Consider the following 5,644-nt stretch of genomic DNA (forward strand, 5'->3'; position numbering starts at 1 on the left):
GCAAAAAGATGTATCACTGGAAGATGAACTCCCCAGGTTTGTTGAACTGGAGAAGAGTGGAGAAATAACTCCAGAAAGAATGAAGATAATGACCCATATAACCACGATGGTGAGATCACTCACCTAGAGCCAGACATCCTGGAGTGCAAAGTCAAGTGGGCCTTAGAAACCATCATATGAACAAAGGTAGTTGAGGTGATGGAATTCCAGATGAGCTATTTCAAATCTTAAAACGTGATGCTGTGAAAGTGTTACACTCAATATGCCAGCAAAGTTGGAAAACTCAGCAGTGTCACAGGACTGGAAAAGACCAGTTTTCATTCCAATCCCAAAGAAAGACAATGCCAAAGAATGTTCAAACTACTGCACAATTGCACTTATCTCTCACACTAGCAAAGTAATGCTCAAAATTCTCCAAGCTAGGCTTCAACTGTTTGTGAGCTGAGAAACCCCAGATGTTCAAGCTGGATATAGAAAAGGCAGAGGAACCAGAGATCAAATTGCCAAATTCCATTGAATCATAGAGAAAGCAAGCGAATTCTAGGAGAACATCTGCTTCTGCTTTATTGACTAGGCTAAAGCTTTTGATTGTGTGGATAACAACAAATTGTGGAAAATTCTTAAAGAGATGGGAATACCAGACCACCTGACCTGCCTCCTGAGAAATCTGTATGCAGGTCAAGAAGCAACAGTTAGAACCGGACATGGAACAACAGACTGGTTCCAAATTGGGAAAGGAGTAAATCAAGACTGTATATTGTCACCCTACTTATTTAACTTATATGCAGAGTACATCATGCGAAATGCCAGGGTGGATAAAGCATAAGCTGGAATCAAGATTGTTGGGAGAAGTAGCAATGCACTTAGATATACAGATGACACCACCCTTATGTCAGAAAGTGAAGAGGAACTAAAGAGCCTCTTGATGAAAGTGAAAGAAGAGAGTGAAAAAGCTGACTTAAAGCTCAAAATTCAAAAATCGAAGATGATGACTTCTAGTCCCATCACTTCATGGCAAATAGATGGGGAAACAATGGAAAAAGTGACAGATTTTATCTTCCTGGGTTCCAAAATCACTGCAGATGGTGACTGCAGCCATGAAATTAAAAGACGTTTGCTCATTGGAAGAAAAGTTATGACCAACCTACACAGCATATTCAAAAGCAGAGATGTTACTTTACCAACAAATGCCTGTATAGTCAAAGCTATGGTTTTACCAGTATTGACATATGAATTTTCTAGTAGTCATGTATGGATATGAGAGTTGGACCATAAAGAAAGCTGAGCACCAAAGAATTGATGCTTTTGAACTGTGATGTTGGAGAAGACTCTTTAGAGTTCCTCGACAGCAAGATCAAACCAGTCTATCCTAAAGGAAATCAGCCCTGAATATTGAAAGAACTGATGCTGAAGTTGGATCTCCAGTACCTTGGCCACCTGATAAAAAGAACTGATTCATTGGAAAAGACCCTGATGCTGGGAAAGATTGAAGGGTCGACAAAGGATAAGATGGTTGGATGGTATCACTGACTCGATGGACATAAGTTAAGCAAGCTCTGGGAGTTGGTGATGGATAGGGAAGGCTTGCGGGTGCAGTCCGTGGGGTGTCAAATAGTCAGACATAACTTACTAACTGAACTTAACATTATGGGAAAAATGATGTCTCAAGAAAATCCTAGGAGTGGTGGAAGTGGTGGTAATATTCCCCTGTGGGAGGGACCGAAGATTTATCTCAGCAATCCTTTATTTTAGCATTTGTTGTGGCTGTAGTTGTAGTGGTGGTGATGAAATACCTGCAGGAATCTACCTGTAAACTGGGCCATTGGAGTGTCTTCAATACCCCTGAGTCTGGCTCTGCTCCTCCTGGCAGCAAGAGTATCAAAAGCAGAGTTTCTCAAGTAGCAGGTGACCAGCATCACCATCACCTGGGAACTTGACAGAAACAGGACCTCTTAGGTCCAGTTAATACTTTCTGAATCAGCAATTTGATGGCAGGGTATGGGGAGGGAAGCAAGCTAAAATGTAACCTTTCTTCCAAATTATTTTAGTGAAGCTTCAAGTTTGAGACTCACTAGCCCAAGAGCACAGACTTGAGACTAAACCTGCTGGATTCAATTTTTTACTACTATATCTATATCTATATAATATATTACATTTTTGCACATTATTTAATCTCTATTTTCTTAGTTTCTCACCAGTAGTATAGGGATAGTAACTCCTATCTATGAGTTAGAAGCCTATCTATCAGGGCTTCATTGATATACATTACATCATTTGTAAATATTAGCTGTGATTATCTAAAATATCTTGAAAAACTTCATATTTCTTGCAGCTAGGTATTACAAATGATGTGTGTGTGTGTTGTTCAGTAACTAAGTACTGTCCAACTTTTTGCATTCCCATGAGCTGTAGCCCACTAGGCTGCTGTGTCCATGGAATTTCCAGGCAAGAATACTGAAATGGGTTGCCATTTCCTCTTCCAGGGGATCTTCCCTACCCAGGGGATAAAACCATTTCTCCTGTGTCTCCTGAATTGGCAGGCATATTCTTCACCACTGAGCCACCTGGAAAGCCCCAGGATCATTAAAAAAAATTGGCTTTTCTACATTTCACACTCAAGGAAAGAAAAAGTTTGCAAAAACACTTATAAACTGCAAAGAAGTATACTGTATTCATTACATAATTGCACCTCATCTTTCCCTCCCCCAGTCTCTAGAAACCACCTTTCTACTTTCTCTATGAATTTGATCAGTCTGTGTACCTCATATACATGGAATCAAACGATGTTGGCATTTTTGTGACATGCTTCTTTAGCTTAACATGTTAATATCCTCAGGTTTCAGCATCTATCAGAATTTTCTTACTTTTAGGATGAAACAATATTGAGTTGGACAAAATGTTCATTTAGATTCTTCTGTAACATCTTATGGAAAAACCTGAATGAACTTTTTGGCCAATCCAATATTTCATTGTACAAATATATCACATTTTGTTTCTCCAATCATTCATCAATGTATGTGGCTAAATTGCTTCCATCTTTTGCTTTTTGTAAATAATGCAGTAATAAAGACAAATGTACATATATCTCTTCAAGTACCTACTTTCAATTGTTTTTGGTATATACTCAGAAGTAATGCCAGTTTAAAAAAAAATTTAAGGAACTAGCATACTGTTTTCCATAGCTGCTATACCATTTACATCCCCACTAACAGAGAACATGGGTTACAAATTCTCAACTACCTGCCAAAACTTGTTATTTTATATTCCTTCTTTTTTGGTAATAGCAGCCATAATGGACATCAGATAGTATTTAATTGTGAGTTTGACTATATTTTCCTAATAATTAGCAATATTGAGCATCTTTTCATATGCTTATTCATCATTTGTATATCTTCTTTGGAAAAATGTTCTTTCAAGTCCTTTGCTGATCTTTAATTAGATCATTTCAGTGTTGCTATTGAGTTGTAGGAGTTATTTAAATATTTTGTATATTAACCTCTTGTGAAATGTATTGTTTGCAAATATTTTTTTTCCATTCTATGAATTGCCTTTTCCTTCTGTTGACTGGATTCTTTGATGAAAAGAAGTTTAAATTTTGATGTGATTCAGTTTATCTAATCTGTTGTTCTTGCCTATGCTTTAGTCTCATGTTCAAGAAATTACTGTCTAATCCAAAGCCTTGAACTTTCCTTCATTTTCTTCTAAGAATTCTACAGCTTTAGGACTTATAATTAGATCATGGATCCATTTTGAGTTAATTTTTGTACATTGTGAAATGTAAGGTTTCAACTTCATTCTTTAACAGTTTCAAAACATCATTCTTCAGAAAAAAAAGTATCTTTCCTCATCGAATGGATTTGTACTCTTGTTAAAAATCATTTGACCATATATGCAAAAATCCAATGTTCTCTATTACATTCTAATATATTCCATTGATCTCTATGTATATTTTTATATCAGCACTGCACTGATTTGTTTGCAATAGCTTTGTTTGTGATATATTTGGAATCATGAAGTGTGAGGCCTCCAATTTTGTTTTTCTTTTTCAAGACTGTTTTGCCTATTCCATATGAATTTAGATAGATTTTCTATTTCTGCAAAAACAAATGTCATCAGGATTTTGATAGAGATGTCATTGAATCTTTAGGTTTCTATAGCTATTACTGACATTTTAATAACATTAAGTCTTCCAATCCATGAAGAAGAATATCTTTGTTTCAATTTGTGTATCCTTTGATTTATTTCAGAAAACAATGCATCATAGTTTCTGTTGAGCATTTCTTATTTGCCTCCTTGGTTAAACTCACTCCCCAGTGTTTATTCTTCGTGATACTATCATAATTTTCAATAGTTTTAATGTTTTATATTTGTGGAGAATTACAATTTTATGCCTATAAGAACATATCATCTATGAACAGAGGTAATTTTACTTCTTTCCTAAAATTTGGATGATTTTATTTCTTTTCCTTGCCTAATTATTCTGGCCAGGACTTCCAGTACTATGTTAAGTAGAAGTAGTAATACAAAAACTTTATCTTGTCCCTGGCCTAAGAGAAACAGTTTTCAGCCTTCCACCATTGAATATCATATTAGTGGTGTTTTTCCCCCTTATTTGGCCTCTATTATGTTAAGTCTTTTGCCACTATTCATAATTTGTTGAATTTTTTTAAATGAAATTGTCATGTATTTTTTTTCTCTTCATTCCGTTAATATAGTGTATGTTCATATGTTGAACAATGTTTGCATTCTAAGAATAAATCTAAGCTGGACATGGTATACAATCATTTTAATATGCTGTTGAATTATGTTCACTACTATTTTACTGGGAACTTTTGCTTAAATTTTCGTCAGGAATATTAGTCTGTATTTTTCTGGCAATGTCTTTGTCTGCTTTTGGTATTAGGAAAGTTCTTGCCTCTTAGAACGAGTTCAGAGTTATTTCCTCTTCTTCGACTTTTTGAGGAACTTGAAACAGAGGTGCTGATTCTTTGTCAAATGTTTTGTAGAATTCACCAGTAAAGACATCAGGTCTTGGGCTTTTATTGCTGGGATAGTTTTGATTACTGATTCAATTCCCTTATCAGTTACAGGTTTGTTGAAAATTTCTGTTTAGTCATAATTCAATAAGTAAGCTGTGTGTTTTTAGGATATTTTTAGGTGATCCAAGTTTTGTAACACTGTTCATATGATTTTATATAATCCTTTTCACTTCTGTAAATTTGATGACAATGTTCCTTCTTTTATTTAGCTATTAGAGTCTTAGCTATTTGCTAAGATTAACATCAGTTATTTCTTTGCTCTTTTTTCCTTAGATTGACTAATGGCTTGCCAATTTTGTTATTCTTTTCCAAAGAATAACTCACTTTGAACTTTGTTGATATTTTTTTAGTTTTTAAAATTTTATTTATCTCTGTTCTAATCTTTATCATTGTTCTAATTTTTATCATGCTTCCTACATCTGCTGGATTTCAGTTTAGCTTGTTCTTTTATTTCTAGTTCATGAAGATTCAAGTTTAGATTGTCAATTTGAGATCTTTCTTCTTTTCAAATGTAAGCATTATTTGAACCTATAAATTTCCCTATTAGCATTGATTGTACTGTGTCCCATAGATTTTGGTATTTGTTCTTTAATTTTCACTTGTCT

This window comes from Bison bison, unplaced genomic scaffold, assembly GCF_000754665.1.
Source record: "Bison bison bison isolate TAMUID 2011002044 unplaced genomic scaffold, Bison_UMD1.0 scf7180017864130, whole genome shotgun sequence".
Classification (NCBI taxonomy): domain Eukaryota; kingdom Metazoa; phylum Chordata; class Mammalia; order Artiodactyla; family Bovidae; genus Bison; species Bison bison.